Below are 21472 nucleotides of genomic sequence, written 5' to 3'. Positions count from 1 at the left end.
CAGGTTGAGTAGTTTGAGTAAAGTTAACTTAGGCAGATGTTAACCCAATAAAGCAATGTATGGAATTAAGGACTGATTAAGGACTCGAACACCACTTGATTCACTGAGAAGAATCCTGTCAATTGTATGGAATTGATTTTGTTTTGTTTTGAAGCAGTTTTTATCCTCTAACTACGACAATATTTGATTTATAAATAAGAAATTCACTTATCACTGTTGGGCCGTTTATAACCACAATAAACGAGCGATTTCTGTATTTATATTTAGAAATTCTGAGATTAACTGGACCTGTAGCCGATCCTGGACATTCCTGCTTGGAATTAAAAGGCACCCTATGTAGAGCAAGGTCAATTGTTGCTATTGTGACTGACTGGGCAAGCCTCCTGCACAACCTCAAATATGAGGATTTATTTCTTTAAAAAGTGCCATTTTCATGTGAGTGGATGGTGGTGGTCTCAAGGGTATTACAGAGAGGAGTGATTCCTCACCTGGTCTTGTGTTTACCTCAGATGGTTGGATTAGGAAGCAGCCGGATGGGGACGTATGCAACTAAGCCATCATACCCTTAAGTCAGACGCAACAAATTCAATGCCCTTAGAAATTTGTCAAATGGCAGCAGGTTTTTCAAACTTTTCAGAATGCAATTTGGTTGTGACATTTTGGGTTGGCTAAATTTACGAGTGCAGTGTGGCCAATGAAATCCATTTTATTGTGTGAATGCTGAAAGACATTCATACATTGTTATTGTAGACGGCCATTTTATCTATTTATTCCTCCTCCTCCTCTTGTTCTTCTTCTCCTTCTCGCATCGTGTTATTCTGCCTATTTTTTCCTCCTTTTTATTACACAATTTCAAAGTGAGAGAGCATGTTGCTAATATAATTAATATGATATAATATTAACAATTAAATACTATTAGAGCTAGTTTTACAAAAAAAGCTTGAATAGTGCCAAAAGTTCCAGACACCTTCAGGTTAGAGACCCCCGCCTCGAAGAGACACTTTGAAATATGTTATGTTAATGTAATACCCACACAAATAACTCCATCATAAAGTACAGGGATCAACACTATTAGTCCAACTTTTGTTAATGAAGGCATTATGGTGGTGACTTAATTGAAAATGTAATTAGAAACAGTAATTATTGCATTTGATAAAAGGCTCTCTTACATCATCAGGCTAATTCATAACTGTTCGCAGTCAAGATGATTTCATTTTTCCCCCGTTTGAGTTTGAACACAAATTGCTTCTCTGTAACACAAAATGCATGTTCATCATTTTCTTTGTGAATGAGGGATTGGCATACTAATTGATTAATTAAATAATTGATCATTGGGAATTATGTGTATTGTATGAAGGTGATTAGTGATTGTGTCTTGAGGTAATTGAGGTAAAATGGTGTACTCTACTTGGCTGCAACCAGCAGAGGTGTTGTTAAGTCTTTAATAGTTTATGGTCTAGAGAAGGACAACATGACGTTAGCTGCTTTGCTGCTATGGCACAACTCCTTTGAAACCCCTTCTACTCTGACACTGGCATGGAAACAGGAGTCCAAAACATTCAGAGAGGGATTGCCTTATGAAGATTTAAGGTTACTTTTACATTTATTGGGGACACTCAGCCGCGGATTTCGAGTTTTCGAGTTTTCCATTTGCCATTTTCTTTACAAGCTATGCTATCAAGGACGTTTATGATAAAAAATGCATTCAGCACACTATTTATTTATGTAGTGTATTGATAACTTGGCAAGACGCAGCCATATTGTATGCTAACCAGAAAATGTATAAAAATCGAGGCAATATTTTGTCACTGTTAACCTAAAAACACGCTAACTGGAGCAGACGCTGATGGAGTTTCCACTGTATTTCAAAAAAGAGATGACTTACATCTGTTTAATGTCTATCAACAGAAGGTCAGACGGCAGCATGAGGATCGGACTGGAGGAGACGACGACTCAGCTGATCCAGCTTCAGCAGACTAGTCAAAGGTAAGGCATTATTGCAGGATGTAAATGGAGCATACAGTGTACATTTGCTCTAGATTGACATCTGAATTGACGCCGCATGGTGAAGTAGTGGTTAGCATGTCGGCCACACAGTCATGAGTGGCCTACAGAAGATCTGGGTTCGGTTTTCCGCTTGGGCATCAAGTTTGCATGTTCTCCCCGTGCGTGGGTTTTCCCTCCCCCGGTTCAGCTCATCCCGTGCTGGGGTTGCTCTCAAGGTGATGTTTCCTTCTTTTCCGTCTCCTACCAACACAGTGCCAGAAAAGAGGGAGACTCAGGTTCTCAGCAGGGCCTTGAGGGGAGGGGTATCAGGGTTCTTGCAGCATGATGTCCCATTGCAGTGATTTGGGATGCTCATAAAGATGGCTGTGACCCTCACATCTTCAACCGCTGTGGAACACATATGTAAACAAAATGTCTGCCACGCTTGCACCGTATGCATCTACGTCACATACACAACAACTGACAACCGATAGCGTTCATTAACACGACTTCAGAGAAAATCAAACTGGTTTGTGAGGTCCATTGTTTTGAGGAGGCATTTTTGTCATGGAACTGTATTACTCTTTCGAATGCATATTGTTTTAGAAACTCTTTATCTAGTAAGTAGCCCCAGCAACTAAACGGAGCTAGTACATGTCTCACCCCCGAAATCTGACCTGAACTGGGCTCATGGGAACAAGTGGTGGCTAAGTCACAGTTGATGGACTACAACTTCATGTCAAAATAATCGGAACTATCCCTTTAAAGAAAGAAACAACTTGACACAATGTTCAGTTATATATCGTCAGGTAAATATCGTTTAGGTTTCAACTCTTGGATTTCTTTTTGCTTAAGCCTTTCTGACTGCTTTCCTTGACTCTTTTCCCCATTGTGCTTCACTCAAGGGAGGGACACCTCACACTTGTTGTAATAAGGGTAGCTGATATAATGAAGGTCATTGTAATCTAAGAGCTAATGTGCCAAGGAGTCAAGACACTGTAGCTTTATTTTCCAGCAAGGCCTGCATTTGGTACCCCTGGGGATCATGCTGATAGTGTTATCTTTGCTAACCTGACTCTAATACAAGCCTTGCTCTGCTGTTTGTGTCAGTGTCGGAGATGAACTTTTCCCAGTGATCCCTTTCATCTGCGGATGGGGGCGGGATGGGGCTCCATCCTGGTTAAATCCCATCCCAAGGTGTTTGACTCTCCTCTCCTCTCCTCTCTGTTCACATACTCTATTTAGAGAGCTGCGCCTCATCTCGGCGACTGTCTGACTTGGAAAACAGACTGCTTTCGATTGAATGTGTTTGACAAAGAAACATTACATCGCTCTCTGCTGAGGACTGGCTCATAAGAGATGACCTCTAAATCTAATCCTGTCCCTCAGGGTATGCAAATGCCCTCAGATCAAATTTGATTTGTTTTTGTCAGTTCAGGACACAGCAGTTTGCTTACAATTCCTATACAACACAGGAGGCAAAAGATGGTGCCCATGGTGCTCTGCTATTTTGGAGACAACAGAGGAAAGGCTTTGCAGTCAATGAATAAATAAAGGATGGATACATGAAAACAGTAAATATGTCAATTTACTGCTATGTATTTTAATTAACAGTTGCTGTGTTATTATGATTAGATGATTATTTGAGTCACATTAATGTGTTTATTGAGATCTCAGCCTCAACCAAAAATTGTATTTCTAATTGACTCCATTTTATTCAAGAAGGTTTACAGTTTTATTTAAGATGTTTTTAAAATTTATTTAGTTTTAGAATACATTGTGGTCATCTCCAACCATCCATCTCCAGTTATTTAAGGTCCTTCAGTTCAATGAGTCTTCCATCAAGGGCCATTTTCCATTCCACTTCCATCCATGAAGGCTTAAAGGGTCTCATCATACATCTATTTTTTTCTGTGCCACATTCTCTGAAAAGCATTGAATTCCTTTTTGCCAACAATACACCATGCAGCCTGTCTCCAGTTCCACTCATTCAACTTCTGAGCCATACTTTGTGGCTTCCTAGAGGACCACGGTGAGATGATCTCTTTTGTTTCGCATCATTAGTTCCATCTGTTGTGCGAGCAGCCCTGTCTGTTCCGGAGCATGGCGATGTGATGGTCGCCAGGGGCGACTGGAGACGCTACCGTCCTGGTGACTTGTGGTCCGACCTCGGCCACCAGCCTCCTTGTCTGTGATCCCAATGACACTCGTATCTGCTGCTTTATCCTCATCTATGCACTTCACAAAAAACAATATACAGCATGTACATATACATAGGTAATTGGCTTATCTTCATAAGGGGTGGGCAAACTATGGCCCGAGGGCCACATCTGGCCCACCAGTTGTTTCCTAAGTATTTTTATTTATACTTTTAGAAAACAGGCAGGCAGCATCACTGGCAAGTGGTCTGAGTCAATCTGACACAACAAGTACTTTACCCATGGTGCGACACATGTATGTGACACGTAACTTAACCTACCCACCTCACTGAATGAATGAATGAATGAATGATTATATTTGCAAGCTCACCAGGAGGTGATCAGACTTTTACAACAAAGTACCAGAGCTTTTCCTAAGGTGTGTGTACGTCATATACAGATAAAAACACAAATGTTTTTAAATGTTAATAATAAAGATCAATAAATGGTACTAAAAGCATTTTTTTTTCCGAGTGTAGAATAAGCTATGAAAACGCAGTAAAAAGCTCTATTTTCTCACTCGCTTGTAAAGACCGCCTTTTAGCTTCTCTGTGCTGAAACCATGAAAACACCCTCCCGAGCTATGGCGAGAAATATGGCCTTACCTTTTAATTCTAATTTGTAATTCTCCAATGAATATTTCCATAATGTCTCCCACATGAATTGCTCTGGCCTTATTGCCATTGCGTAGATGTACAGCACAAGGGCATTTGTGTGCATGTCAATGTGGAGATCAGCGGATCATTTTCATTGAAGATGGAGCTATCAAAGGTCATAGCCATCTAAATGACCTAACCTTGCAATGTAACACCTGGATGTAAAAGTGGACTCATCCTATCTAGTGGGATGTGTGTAATGTACCTCTAATGTATAAAGTGCGGGAATAAAATAAGAGTTATAGGTTGGCGGTGGAGGTTCAGTGTTGGATAGAGAATACTGGAACAAAAGGGTGGAAAGACTGCGTTGGTATCACAGGTGACAGACTATTGCCAAAGTGCTGTATTTGTTGGAGCCATTATGAAATAAAGTCTGTGAAAAAGGCCAATATTCGGTTTGAATTGATTCTTGGAGAACTCCAGAAGTGAATATGCTTTCATTTTGATAGTATTACTATGGACAGAATGTGTTGTGTCAGTTTCACCTCGCCATTACTTTACTCCATTAGGGCAAAACCTGCTGATTTTATTTTTGCCCAGTCTATTTTCTGTGATAAAATGAAAGTCTGAGGGCTTTATTAAGTCTGAGTGACACCTAAAGCTGGGAGGTAAGAGGGAAATAAGTCATGTGGGATCTAGTTTCAGTTCATTTTTGCTCAATTTCCATCTCCTGATCAAATACAGCACTTTCCAGTAGAGGCCTAATGGGGGGTGTCAGGTTGCTCTCATTCTATTACCTTTGAACACTTCAGCCTTTGACATTGGTGCAGGCCAATTCAGCGTAGACCTGAGCCTGTGTGAACATTTGGGTTAGTCTGCATTCATAACTTCCTTGTGGGAATCAGCTTTTCAGTTATAATCTGACCTTGTTGAGAGTCTGCAGTTTTAGACACAAGTAACAACATGGCATTAAAGGGGGACAGCACTTTTTGGGGAATTTTGCCCATTCGTGCCAATCCTTCTGTGAAACATGAACATATTTATTTCCCTTTTCTGTGCATTATAACTTTAGAAAATGAGTAATATGAGCTAGGTAACAATGCAAGTAAAAGGGACACACATCTAAAATATACCACAGTGCTGTTGTAGCAAGCATTACAGCCTTTGATGAATTTCTTTCTTTGGCCTGCCTACCCAGGTACACCAAATGGTCATCTTTGCTTGACCAATTGAACTTTTCGCTCAGTGAGGCTTTGCTCATGTCAACAATCACGATCAGCGGTCGTTTGGTTTGTGCTTCTTTTGGATATCCTTTCAATAAAAGAAGCTCAGCTGTGAGACATACAGGATCTGTCATGCTGGGCATCCCTGCAGAAAATACCCTCCCTCCTGTTTCAAAGCTATCAGCTTTTGCTTCCCCCAGGAGAACCGCCATCATCCTGTGGGCTTTATTTAAACTTGTTGGGAATACCTGGCCTTTTTCCTCCAGTAGGCAATATGACATTTAGGAGACCATCACCACGTGGCAAACTGATATTTGAGTCCCAAGACCACTGGTGACAGTTCCCTGGTGCAGAAACAGGGTGGCAGGCTTTTGAATCGACCCAGATATGTGGTCAATCATGCTAGATGCTGATTTGATTCTATTACAGAATATCGGAGAATATCAGACAACTACTTGACATGAAGTGCAAGTTGGGAACTGAAAGAAAAATGAGGAAAATGTCAAAGGCATTGTTTAAACCTAAAAAAATCTAGTTTTATTGACCTTTCCTCAGCAGAACGTATGACTCTTAAATACGTGCCATTTGACCATTTATGGCTTCCTTGTTATTCACTGATATGTGACATTTGAGCCTGTTCTCATGAGAAATTTCCCTGATTTTTGTCGAGACACTATTTGTAAAGCACTGTAATCAGTACAAAACGGACTGCTTTCAGGATAAAGGTTGTGTTATTGATCAAGGCTTTCATGAAAATATCACTTACAAGCAAAACTTGGCTTTCCAGTAGGGTCAGTCATTACAATTAGTTTGACAATTATTATTATTATTATGCTGTCAGCTTTGTGAATTTAATTGTTGATGCAGTTGAGGCAAAGGGGCGTGCACGACTTGGCTGCCACCAACAGAGGTTGTTGGTGGTGTCCAGCCCCAGCGCAACTTCAACTTTGTCACTGATTCTTGAAGACTGTTGGCAACAATCTGCTGATCCTGACTGGAATCCACACCACCTTCAACTTGAAGAAGATTTCCAGTACCTCCACTGGCCACACAGCCCCCCAGCATGATGGAACCACCAAATGTTACTGTGGGTAGCAAGGGTTTGTCTTGGAATGCCGTGTTCTTCCTCCGCCATGCATCCCGCCCCTTCGTATGTCCAAATAACTCTGTTTGACTTGGAGTTGCAGGTCAAGGGTCAATGAGCTTACCAAAGTAATGTTGTGTTCCAATAATTAGTGTTAAAGCTATACAAATCAATAAAACAAATGTATGTACCTGCCTATGAATGAAGATTAACAATTCTTGCACTGTAAAACAGGGCGAGATCCACCCCGGCATGCATGATTCATAGATTTGAGGATTTCCACTATGCTCTCAGGGTTTCGTGGGAACTGCACTGTTGTGACTGCTTTGGGGCGAAGCTGACGTCTCAGCAGCACCTCCTGCTTCTCAGTGGGAACACAAACTGCAGATCAATACGTGCTTTCACTGTTAAGCACTGTTTAGCTAGATTTGTTGCTAATATATGTGATATGAAAATACGTCAAGTGGCTTTGGACTTTTACCAAATTTAGAGACAAAGTTGCCAAGTTGGCCTTACTTAGAACAAAAAGTGTAGTATGATTTCTAACTAGTATATAATCCACAAAGATACAGCAGGCTCACTCTGGTCTATCTTTTACAGACCTTGAGTACATCTCAGGGATTTAAGGCACTTGAAGACCATTCTTTTTTTTTAATTATTCATTTGGTATTTTTAACGTCATTTCATGGCATGCATTATGAAAGTAGACAAGAAGTTAGGGGGGACAGAGTGACATAAAACAAAGGTCCCTGGCCCAAAGTGGACCGCCATGTGGCATGGGCCTCAACTGTTTGGCTATCAGGATGTCCCAGCACATTTTTTTTCATCACCTCTTTAACGGCCTTTTAAATCATCAGAGTGGTCAGTCTCAGTGTGTTACTTTTTGTACCATCTTGGGAGGACAACTGTGCTTTGCCATTACATTATTGGACCATTAAACCTCAGCCCCTCCCACTCTTAAGCGCTTCAGTTCTGTATAAATGCATCAGAATTACCTCCAGAGGGGGGGTGGGTGCAAAAAAGACCACTGGAAAGCCTACTTACTCTTTTAATGATATCTTGTCCTTTTAAAAGTCGTCATCTTCTTTCACAAATGGATGAGTATGGAAGAGGAGCACCTGAGGGACTGAGGTCATTCCAACCTTCTTGTACAGCACAGGAAGTTATTTTCTCTGAGAAGAGGCAGGACAGTTTGAGCTCCAAAGGATGGAGAATGGAGGGGCGGGGCACATTGCCTCTTATTGAGACAGCAAGTAATTGCTGAGGAAGTGAATTATTTGACAGCCATGTACGATTTGTTGTTTCATTTATTTCAGCTCAGTTGCATGCTTTTTGAATGTGCGACATACGGTATATCTATACACATTAGAGCCCGACCAATATGGGACTTTTGGCGCTGATACCGATAATGGAGGTTGAAAAAAGCCGATATCGGATATATCGGCTGATGTCCGATATGTTGGCCGATAACCGATACATTGGCAGTTAAACGATTAATTGGCCAATGTATGAAATAAGAACATTGATATATACGCAGGATATATACTGTCCATGAACATATATTCTTATAATACCCCAAATAAGAAGTACTTTAAAAAGCTGTATACTAGTTTCAGATAATGTTGGTTATGTGAATTAACAGTTGAATCGAGCTTTCTTTATCTCACTGAGATGCAACTTAAATGAAGATACACTGCTGTAATATGCTAGCTAAAACTTGCATGATAAGAACTACCATGCAGTCCAGTGCATAAGCCACAACCACTAACTCTCGAGGAAAAAAAGATTTCTACATACATACAATATTTCAAGTCATAAAATGGCATATTGTGGTGCGCACAAGTCGGTGAGGACCCATGAGCCAATTATGAGCTATGTATGTGTTTGTCAAATCCTTGGAAATTTCAGGAGGTCATTAGTCACGATAACAGTCTGACTCACGATGTAAAAAAATAATAATAATCACAACTCGAAAAGCTGAGGATGAACAAGGTAACCGTGGCACGAGAAGAACAAAAACACAGCTGGAAGAGCCAAGCGGGGACTACTCACAATCGATATACAAAGCTGAAGCCTTGGCGGCTTCGCCATGCCTTAGTTGCACTGCAACACAAGGACATATGGCGGCAGCAGAGAAGCAAAGACATGATCATCGTCATTAATGGCGGAATCCTGAACACCACTGCTGCCTGCACCTCCGTTATTACTACTATTATTGCATAGATAGATGTAAAGTATATAGTTATGTATCTATTATGGCTGTGAGTGTACTCACTTATTCATCTAGAGCGTTTTTAGGTCATAATGATCTTTTTTTTGCTTTGTTTTGTGACTCGGTTAACTGAAAAAGTATGTTTGTGTAACGGCCTTTGTTAGGTTTCTGATGGACAAAAGAATGAAAATAAAGTTCTTTTTCCTCCACTTCTGCACCCCCGGGAAGCCCGGGAGGAGCAGAAGTGAAAGGATAAAATAAACACACATACAAAGAAAGTAAACAAGATAAGAAAAATAAATAACTCATTGAGTTCATAAAATTCACACAATAACTAAATAATAATAAATTCACGCATTTAGAAAATAAATAATAAAGTGCATTTTTAACTCCGTTACACCTGTCCAGTCCCATATTTGATCAATGTAGTTTTCCCAAGAGTAATTGAAAAACATTGCCTGGTCTCGTTCTTGTGAACCTAATACTGTATATCATCTCCTCTTATGACTTGAGTGTATCGTGACCATCTCCTCCATAAACAAACACGGTGCAGCTCAGCATTTGGCAAGCAGACATCTTGGCTAGCAATGGTGCCAAGGAGAAGCTGGAACTTCCCCTTCCTGGTAAAATACATAACAGACGAGACAAGTGGCTAAGATGAAAGCAGTGTACTGGGATTGTTCGGTGGCGATTGGTAATGGGACTACAAGCTGGAGTCAGTTTGTCAGCAATGATAGCCATTTGTCATCATTGAATGTAGTCTGTCCCAACCACACAATGACTATTGGTGCGTCTCTGAGACTGCTTATTTGAATATGCATGTGCTGCAGACATGTACACGTACAGGAAACCGTGGCTGTGAAATCCATTCATGCCAATCATTTTATTCAAGTTATTTCTTAAATCTGTTCTTTTACGCCAGTATTGGCAATGGTGCTGTTCTTCTCAGACTTTGTCGTTAAAAAACTGTTACTTGGACCCCCCCAGCTCAAATATGCGATCGCCTTTTGGTCGCCTCCAGTGACACATCAAGTGGGTGAGGTGTAGTCAGTGATATACATGACGTGTCTCCAAGGAGCATCCACATTTGTATCATAGCCTTCAGACAAGGTCATGGCGGTTTGTTCGTCTTTGAAGACAGAGGAAAGAGAACATGTTCCCTCATCATTCTGCCCGTGGAAGAGAACAAACGTGAGACTGTGGTGTCAAGGGGCTTCTCCTCTTCACAGTTGATATGAATCAGACATGAAACGATTGAGATGGAGTGATAGCTATCTTAATTCCTCGTGCGGTCCATTAAATAGAGGGAAGCAAAGGGATGCTGCAAAGGACTGTCCTCTGTTTTCCAGTGAAATTGTAGGGAAACGTGTATCCATCTGGTGTATGAATAATTTAGATGACTCAAGTTGGTTCCTGTTGCTGTGTGTTAGTGTTTGCTTCGGCTTCCTGCACAGGACCTTGTCACACACTCCTCTCTTGTAGACCTTCCTCCTGAGCCTTGTTTGTGATGCTTGGACCAAATGAGGAACCTCAGGGAAGAAAAGACAATAGTTTTCTCTCCCTTGTTAGATGCACTGTGATTGACTGACTCGCCTCGCGCCATAAGTCAGCTGGGATAGACTCCAGCTGACCTCTGATCCTGAACAGGATTCCTAGTAAAAAGTGAAATAGATTTTCATCGTTGTTTCATACTTGACCCTTTTGAATCTGTGGTGCCAGAAGACTTCAGGTGAGGCACAATAGCTTAATAAAAATACAAAAATTCAAACCAATGCTAACTAGCTCCTGTGGTGTGAGAGTAAATAAAGACTGAGGTTATCAGGAAACTCCTAATAATATGCACCAAAGAATCATTTTCACTGTAATATGTTCCCTGTGTGCCACACTTTGGAAACCACAGGCAGAGTGCTTTTCAACCAATTTTAACCAATGTTTTTCACCAGGGACATGATATCAATGTTGTCATACTGTATATACACTCTACTGTCATACTGTACTATACCATATTCCAGATCGCTAACAGCCACTTACTGTATGTACCTTTGTGCTTGACCTGCATCCAGGTATATCATTTATTTTGCTGTGTTTACATGTACTTGCGGCCTCCAGTAATGCAGTCACTAACTACATGGAGCAACGTGAAGAAAGGCAATGGCACCGGGAAAGAGGAGGAGGAGGAAACGAGAAGAGAGGAGTGAGAGCGACAGAGGAAGAGCAGGAGGAGGGGGGGGGGGTCTAGGGGGAGGGGGTGTGACAGGCCCTTCAAATCTCAACCTCTCTCTCCTGGTGCCCGCACTAATCAACCCCTGTAATTTATGCAGAAAATATGATTTATATTTAATTTCACCACACTTGCATTGTTAATTTGAGATGTAATTAACGTGTCGCCACAGCAACTAATTTCTCAATGCTGTAAATTATCACCGCCTTTTCATCAAAATTCAGTTACTTTGGCTCCTGTGTGCAGCGTCGCGATGCAATTAGTTTACCACGGTAACACAAGAGTGTTCATTTCCTGTTGTCGTATAGCAGGTGAAATCCCATCTTTAGATATTTCTTTCAAATCAAAAGCAGAGGGATTACCCGGGGATCACACTGAATCCATTGCAGCACCGTTGTGGTCGCCGGAAGCATTCTTCAAGATTGGAATCCCTCCTGGAGGCTCACACTGGCTCCGTGCGGTGCAGATCCGACAGCCGTACGGCACAATGGAAATAATCCGTTTGGGGTCCAACTTTTTTTGGATGACACAGCAGACGCCTGAACGCTCTCATATCATATCAATACAAGAAATTGATTATAGCTACAGTGACAATATTTATCAACATTGTCCACTCAAAAACAGACACTAGGGTTGCGGGGGTTGCTGGAGCCTATCCCAGCTGTCTTCGGGCGAGAGGCGGGATACACCCTGGAGTGGCGGCCAGCCAATTGCAGGGCATTAAACTATTGTTTATAAGAAATTCCCATATACAAGGCTAGTTATCGTGTGAACATCTGCTCTTGCGAGGGTCGTTCCCTCAGCTGGAGCAGACGCTCGTCATTGTGAGTGGCACTTTGTGGCAAGATGGACTGGATCAGGATCTGATCCTTGCCGGATTCATTGTGAACTGGGCCTTCAGGAGGAGCCAGTGAAACATGACACTGATGAAGACAAGTACACGATGCTGCTCTCTCTAATGATTGATTGCTAAGTGATTGCTCAGAATTCTCTGCTGTGCTGGTTAAGGTGTTTCCGAGTGGTTCTTTCGGGAAAGGGCATATTTGTCAAAGGGAATCTATATCAATGAGAAATGTGTTCATTCTTCAAATTTAAGGGAGCTGATTACACCACCTCCTTCCCTTTCTCTCTCACACTTACAAACATCACCCTCCTTTTTATTCCCCCAACAGTGACCGTGAAATTACTCAATATATGAATCAACGGTGTCTAATTTGCACTCCGGCAGAACATAGGGCCACATGTGCAGATTCTGAAAGTTCTAGAAAGCTTTTTGTGAGGGTTATTCTGTTTAGCTGCTCTACAGGAGTCCATATAGACAAACAACCATTCCCCCGACATTCATACCTATGGACAATTTGGAGTGGCCAATTAACCTAGCATGTTTTTGGAATATGGGAGGAAACCGGAGTACCCGGAGAAAACCCACGCATGCACGGGGGGAACATGCAAACTCCACACAGAGATGGCCGAGGGTGGGATTGAACTCGGGTCTCTTAGCTGTGAGGTCTGCGCGCTAAACACAAACTTAACTTTATGGGCGTATTCTCCATTTAATGTACTTCATTATTTAAATGATAGAAGTAAAATAAGAAAAAAAACGTGATTCGTAACGTAATTTTTTGATTTTGTCTAAAAAAAATTAATTAATTTAAAAATTGATTATGAAAAAAACTTTTGTGATTTGTTTTTTAGTGTTGGTTTCAAATGGGAAAACAACTAGGAAGAGGTCATTAAAGAAGTTTTCATGTAAGTTGCTCTCTGAAAACACATCCCTGCTTCGACTTGTTTATTTATTCAGGTCCAAAAGAGTGTTTGCTTTTGTCGCGTTTATTCCCATTTTGCCAGCACAAGGGGCCTTGGAAGACAAGTTACCAAGGAACACACAACTTTAATTAGTGTATTTTAATCATTCGGGCTTTTCAAGCTAATCCACAGACCCCTGAGAATTCCTAAGATGCAGCTCTGTGCTGCTTTACCACATATTGTTGAGTCTGTTATAATTACTGTTAGCAGGTGGGGGAAGGGAGACGTTTATGTTTTTCCATCTTTATTATAATTAGTAGGGGAAAAAAGAAAGGATGCTGTTTCATTGAGTGTAGAGATGATGCCATTCTCACCCTGTTTTACCCTCAATCATCGTCCTGCCTTTGTTCCATAGCGCCATTGTACCCTGTTTCATTCCGGGCTTTCATACGATGCGAAGCTTTAAGGGAAAAACGACAAAAAAAGAGAAATATCTTCCAAAGAAGACAATAGGGATACGATGTTGTGAAGGAATTTCATTTCTGAAATAGAAGTTGATGCCTCCTCTAAAACACAATTGTTCATTAAAAAAGTTGGATGAGGATCAGAACAGAAATGTAGAAACTGAAATATGTTTGCCACTCTTTAACGTTCGTCATTAATGGAAGATAAGAGGACGAGCAAATCTTTAAGCCCCAAGCTTTTGGTGCTCTGCGGGGATTTTAGCATCTTCCAGGAATACTGAATGTTTGAAAATGATTTATATATATATATATATATATATATATATATATATATACAGCCTCTTAAGTCCCAATTGTGTGCTCATCTAAAACATTCAGCCCAGCTGAATCTGGATCCGGTCCTTCCTATTCAGTGGATCCTCTGCTTTGATGGACGTTACTGAGTGTGAAGAACCATTTTAAAGTGTTGTGTTGTGTTTTGAGTGGAGGAGCGACAAGTTGTTTGTGTGTGTGACAACACTTATTCTCGTATAGGTGCTGCATGGGTTGCGTTAGTTGGAGTCAAACACTTCTCATAAAACTTAATGCTTGTCATCATTTCAGTGTGTGTCAAGGGCACCATTTTGGTGATGGGTCTCATCAATTTTTTAAAAGGAACAGATCTGAAGCTGTCATTTGGGTGGAAAGCAGTTTGCATAACTTTTCCTCAGAATGAATTCATTAAACCTCCAGTTCCGTGAATGAACGTTGCACTTTAGGTCTTGAAGCATCGGCATCTGATGGAAGGAGAGAGCGCTATCTATCCAAAAAGATTATTGGCTGTTGAAGAGTTGGAATGGAGAACGCCGCTATAAAGTGAACTGAAGTGTAACCGTGAGGATTGAAATTAAACCATATGTGTAGGTCAATTTCAGAGTTACAATAATGTACAGATGTCAGACCTGCTCATTTCCGGTCAAACCACACCCACTTCCGGCTTATACCCCGCCCACTCCAAGTGCAGATACGGATGAATAGATGCAGATGGTGGTGTACTCGCTCATCCCGAATGTATATGCCGTTCTTCTTTTCGTGATGTTGTTTTGCCCATGTTGTACTGCTTTCCTACATGGCAGAAGGTTGCTTGTTCTGTGGTCACAAAGTCATATCAACAAAAGACAAACATTTAGATGTTCACTGGGCTGTAGTTTCATATTCATCACATGATTATTATTTTTTGCATTTTTGTGCTATAAATTTCCTGAAAATCTGACTTGAACTCAAAATTTTCCAACTTTGGCTTGAAATGTGGAGCCTGCCACACCTTCAACGTAATGATGAAGAAGTGAGCAAACAGCGTCCGAGCATCACGGCACAGCGTAATGATTTGTCAGGGGTGGGTGCAACGATTAAACCCGGACACATTTCCTTTCAGCTAGAAGAGCATTGAGACAAGATCAAGAACTCCTAATTATGAATACAAATGTACAGCAGGTACAGCAAGCGCTTTCAGTCTGATACAAATAATTACAGACGTAAAGGCCAAGGAGGGAAACTCACATTTGTAACTCCTTGGCTGCGTATTTTGTCTGTGTCTGTGGGCTAATGTGTTGATTCTCCCGTTTTCAGTATTATGTTGTCGTATTCAGTATTACGCTTCAGGCGTCCCATTGAGATTTTGCTCAAATTGAAGCAACAATTTCTTGAAAGAAGATTATTCTGTGATTTAGCATGCAACAACACAAAATAATACGGTTTCACTAGCTAGTCCTCCAGAGGTGCTGATGAGCACCAAACAAGAGCACAGCTTGTCATTTAGGGGAAGCAATCTGAATCCTAATGATCTGAGCTCCCACAACACCATTCATCTCATTTCCGACTTAGTCGTTTCTATCCTTGTCACCCATTAGAGCCCCACAACCAACGCCAAGAGTAAGTGGTGCCCTTTGCGACACCCTAAACAACGTTAACTGTACGGCTTTGGTGTCACCTCCTTTTTAGTGTGAATTTCCCCCTCTACATAAAACATCAGCTGTTATGGGGCCCGGAGGAGACCTGTAGTCTATTTTCCAATGATGTTGCCAGCCATGTGGCCTACCCCCCTGAGAGGTGAAGGTAATCAGCCTTTTCATCTCCAGAGGACAGCTGACGTTGAAATCCGATGCCGACTACAGCATCCACATTGCTGTCCTCACGGCATTGCGGCCTTAATGTACATACGGCCCAAGTATGGATACGCTACCTGATGTTTGGCTGCTTTTTACCTTGATTGTGATGAATAAGATCATGTTGTCACGGACAGTGAAAGTAAACACGTCTGACTCCCAAACAAGTGATGACCTCATTCCTTTCAGCACCGAGCCAAAGGCATATCTTTATGAAGCAGAATACACGGACGCCAAACTTGGTCAGAGTTGGGTGCTCGTGCCATCGAGTTCGATGCCAACAAGGTGCTAATGGGCGGCCCAAATTAGGTCGTTCTTACCTGTGGTACTGGAACAGCAGAACTCTCCAAAACACGTCTCATCATCATTCCATCATCATCATCAACCCCGAAGCTGCTTCACCCAGCCACTCTGGTTCCCACATTTTAGCCAGTGGCGAGCTGCCAAAGTGGGCGACACAATTAGTAAAGGAGACGTCACGAAATGATTCATAAATTAGCTTAACGCTGTATGAGTCGCATGGTTCAAAGTAAGAGTAAGAGTTGTGATCCAGTGCTATATATAGGTATATCACATTATCACTCATATAAGTCATTTTAGAAAGTGAAACCATATTGTATAGATTCGGTACACATAGAGTGAAATATTTCAAGCCTTTATTGCAGGGGTGGGCAAATATTTTAACTCGTGGGCCGCATTAAGTTAACAAAATTGTTCGTGGAGCCAGAACATATATTTAACACACACACACACACACACACTATATTATTATAATAATTTTCCTTGAATTATTTATCTAATTTTATCTGTAAAAGTGTTATACTATCAGCTTTATGTTCTCATGCCCCTTTTTTCAGGACCGCATCAAAGTATGTAATTTAATTTTACAGTTTTGTTGTTTTTTTTTTTTTACTAAATAAGACACCCAACTTGCAAATAATGTTGCGAGTTTGTATGCTAAAAGTTGAAATACTTAGAAAGCAACTGGCGGGCCGGATTCAAACGCTTTGTGGGCCGCGTGTGGCCCCCGGGCCGTACTTTTCCCGCCCCTGTTTTATTGCTTGCGATTTTGATGATTACGGCTTACTTTCTTTATGATTGGAGCAGAGTAATTAAAGGCATAATCCACAAGTACGGTATGTGCTACCTTCCTTTCTTAGTCAGTCGTGGGGAAAAATGTCACAAGAGTCGATTAGCATCCGTCTAATTTTTGGAAAATATAAACATAAGTTTGCATAATTAGGTTAAACAGCAAGCTGAATAATCTTGTCATGTTTCTGGACTGTGTATGAAGAAAAGTTTGCACAGGCAGGGGATTAGAGGACGCCAAGTTTCAATCATTTCGTAGAAATGACGTACAAGACCTGGAAGAGTGTTTTTGTGTAGATGTTGGAACAATTGGTCTCTGTGCTCCTCCCTAGAATAGCAGACGTGCGGGGATGGTCAGAAAATTTGTCCATTTAATTTCCTCGAGTAATGAAAATGTCATGCACCATTTAATAAAACTGCAAGAAAAAAGTCTTGAGTTTACAAGCTGCAGATAGCGAGCACCCTGTGGATTTGAAAGTTTGACAGTTGCCCTTTTTGATGTTTTCTCTGACTTCTTTTTTCTGGCTTGGTGTGATTCCAAATGAATCGTAATAGCCGGGATGTAAATGTGAAAATGAGACGTGTTTGGTCTTCCCGTGACGAGCCGGAGTGCTGCTGGCTGAGGCAACTGATATCTCTCCCCCTTTAAACTGCAAATTATTTTACGTTTATGAGTTTGTCTCATCTTCAAGGTCAAAAATGTAATTTTTGCTCTTTCAAAGGGTTATAACCTTAAAAGAGAAGCTCCATCCTTGTTGATTAATGAGAGACTCCTGCTTTTGATGTTTCAGCTGTGACATTTTCAACTTTAAATATTTTATATGCATACCTGTGGAAAAAAAGGAAGACATGCATTCATGTGGAATAAACGCTATTGCAGAGAAGGAAGGCTGGGCTGGGTATCATTTTAATAGAACAGTTAGAGTGCAATGGTTTTTCTTGGTGATTTTTATTTGAGGTTTTTATGTGTGCGCAAGCTGATTTAAAGGTATACTAAATCATTGGGGATGGGGAGTGGTGGATTATGCATTTAATCAAGGGGTAGGCCTTGGGAGAACGGCTGGCCAAGTCACCGGGGCATCAGTGAAGCTTGGCTCTAACATGGGACCAATTCTCTTTGTTCTTCACCATAATGGGCCATTTTCACATCATTTGGAATGAAAAAAAGGGGAGGGCCTTTGCTTTTGTTCCTGCCGTGTCCCCACTGATCGTAGGAATGTTGACTATAGAAACGCACTTTATGGATTTGATACAAATAAGGCAGTTGGTCTAAAATATACACTTTATGCTTTCATTTTCATTATATGCAATTCATTCAATATTTACATTTCTTCGGATGCTTGAGGATAAGCGGCATAGAAAAAGGATGGATGGATGGACTCAGGCTCCCCCTACAGTTCTAAACTGTCTTTTGGCTCTCGTAAATACAAATTGACAACATTAAAAATAAATTTAAAGGCAAATAATTCAAATCTGGGATGCGCCGATCTATTGGCAACAGATCGGTATTGGCCGATATCAGTGAAAAAGAACAGTATCGATATCAGCCGATACTTTGCCCATCCGCTCCGCCCCCGCAGCAGCACCCAGAACAAGAATATCTGCTGATATACAGTATATATATATATATATATATATACTGTATATCTGTTTAAAAATAAATAAATAATAAAAATAAAATAAATAAACTGTATAAATGATTATTATATAATATAATAATCTCATCCATTTGCTTTCTTTGCTGAAATATAATTATGGAATTGGACACAATCCAGAGAGTAACAAATGATTTTAGTGTGTAATTCAAATCTTCTATATTTTCTGAAGTACTTTTGTACTTTTCTCTCTATGCAAAGGGAAATAAATATGAACGGGTTTATCTCAGCTCCCACAGTTTTCCCCATGAAATTGAAGCGGTTAGTTGGATTGCCTGTTGACGTCATGTTACATGTTTCATGCTCTCGATACCACAATATGGCCATATGTTTAATAAACACCAATCGTTAGCCAATAAGGTTTTGTGCTTACCATAGTGTTAGCCTGTTAGCCTAGTGTCACCGTCTCCAAGATGTTCCCATTACCACCAGTTCTTTGAAAATTAATACATGTGCTTAATGCTTGATGACTTTCTTTCTTGCTGCCCGCAAAGCGTAATGTTTAATTTAAAAGTCTTCGCCATGCAACTGCCATAGGTCGTAATCAAGCTGGCAGTGCATGAATCAAGGATGAACTCTGAAAGCAAATGGAAAGTTACGGCAACACTTCCATTTAAGGCAGCAAAGACATTATTTGCCGTATGAAAATAACTTTACCATGCTTACATTATTAGCAGGTATGTTGAGTTTTGAACATGCATATTGTATGTACTATGTGCTGTATGTATATGCATATGTATATGTAAATGTATACATACCAGTGATGTGTGGTGAGGTTCATGGCTGTTGAGGCATTAAATGTCCATGCAGGTTACTTGATAAGAGGACAACCACAAAAAGGAACTCATTGACTTTGGTTAAAAAGACAAAGATTAAAAACCTGCTGACTTTCCGTACGAGTAAGTACGAGTACTTTGTCAAAAAATGTCGTCAAAGTAGGATGGGAGCAGGGATGGCCATGATGTGTTTTCTTTTCCTATTTGCTCCTGTGGGGGATTAATGCTGTCAATCAGTTTGACTGGCACCTCTCAAATCACACCCTTGCAGCAAAGTGGCTGATTTTGTCAGCAAAGAGAATAGTGTTATCGGTACAACCTTGTTTGGAGACTCGCAAAACCGCTAAAGCCGCAATTCATTGGAGATCTGTTTACAATCTGCTTCGGCCATTGACTGCTAAACAGCCCGCGCAGATCCATCCTGGGCCACTCTGAGCAGGAGCGGAGCAGAGCAATTACATCCTCAAACAGCAATCTGAAGCTGGGACGCCACGCAAACAGACATCAAGTACACACACAAACACTGACAGATTCGGTCACAAGCAATACGTTTGCTCAAGACTTTATGGAGTCTTGTTAAGCTTTGTGTATAAATATGTCTAGCCTATCTAATGTTGCATGCTCTCTGCCATACCTGGGTTTTGCTGACGTGGACGTTCTAGCGTCTAATTTTACCTGTCATGATTCCCATGAAAGCCACATCCTGATACTAGAGTTTCCTACATGGAGGAAAATGTTTTAACTGCTTTCTGTTCTCACGTTTGGAATTGTTGCAGATGGAGCAAAATACGCATGATTTTATTTTGAAGCTGTAACACAACAAACAGGACCAAATCCCCAGTCCCTTTTCCCTGAACCAAAGGAAAACTACAATAATGTCCTTTGGTTATGAAGAGAAGTACATTAATCATCAGGTTGGCACATTTGGAAGTGATTGGCTCTGAACGCTTGGTTTCAGAGAGGTTTTTCTAACACCAGCTCGCTGTGACATCACAAAGAGCCGGACTTCCATATATGGGCATGCCCTGTAGGCCAAATACGCTCTCGGACTGCGTAAAAAGACGGTCTTAGAAATAAATGATTTATATGTTCTCTCTACTTGGCGTTATGGAATATCCTCACGGATCTTTTTTGCAGTACATTTTGAGAGATTACTTTTATAGTTATTACCCTATATCTCCACACTCACACCCAGGTCATATCATAACCTTCCAGCTCAAAGTCCATGCCTTTGTCAGCATTAATCCCAGCTTCTGAGATTGTGATTACTTTATGGACATAGAAAACACACAATTCCTTCATTCCTAAAATCACAGTAATTAAAATGTACTCATCTGGTAAACTTTCAACCAGTTAAAGTATGCATCAGAGCAAACAACAAAACTTAATAAATTTCTTCTCAATAGGAGAAGAGAAATTTATCCGGAAAAAACTAACAAAGAAATAAAAATGTCATCTATTGTTCTCACTGGATATGACTGAATAAATAATAACTCTGCTGCTTGCTGCCAATTTGTCTCAATTCCTGGAATTGAAACTCGGCGTAGAGAAAGTCCCAAACTGTTGAGTATGGAAAAGATAACCCCGGCATATATGCCTTACAAAGCAAAGTTAAAAGCTCTAAAGATATCATAAGAAGATTAACGCATTAGGGGCGTGGTCAGTGCATCTTTTTGTTTTGCCCAGCCGGCTGCTTATCAACACCTGTTATTGTTAGATTGGACATATTGTTACCTTTTTGGGGCGGGGCAGCAAATTATTTCACTCACTGATGTATATGATGACAAGGTTGGTCAGTGACATACCATAAATTCACTTTCAGTGCAGCTGAAGCATCCTGCTATATAATACCTGTGACGTCATCCCAATGAAGTATAAATGCCCACACATGACTAATTATTATTCAGCATATTACACATTGTTTACTACATACAGTACATCTCAGATTTTACCTTAATTGTCTTATATTAAGTGTGCTGTATATGAATTTCTGTATAACAATATGCCACAATAAGTGCCATTTATGGTGTATAGTTGTTACAATATTAGCCCTGTGCTGAGTGGATCCTTTGGCATTA

The 21472-nt window shown here is 40.7% G+C and overlaps 1 protein-coding gene across 2 annotated transcripts in view; it reads left to right on the top strand.

The window, feature by feature from the left end:
- The window catches only part of casz1 (castor zinc finger 1), a 150948-nt gene that overhangs the window by 27438 nt on the left and 102038 nt on the right, over positions 1–21472 (top strand). For both annotated transcript variants that reach the window (XM_058083441.2, XM_058083442.2), the window contains exon 3: positions 1909–1986. The gene's annotated coding sequence lies outside the window, so the exon portion shown is untranslated. The remainder of the gene's footprint in view (positions 1–1908; positions 1987–21472) is intronic.

This window comes from Doryrhamphus excisus, linkage group LG17, assembly GCF_037039965.1.
Source record: "Doryrhamphus excisus strain RoL-2023G ecotype Guam linkage group LG17, RoL_Dexc_Guam_v1.1, whole genome shotgun sequence".
Classification (NCBI taxonomy): Eukaryota; Metazoa; Chordata; class Actinopteri; order Syngnathiformes; family Syngnathidae; genus Doryrhamphus; species Doryrhamphus excisus.
This window is presented reverse-complemented; position numbering and strand designations above follow the sequence as displayed.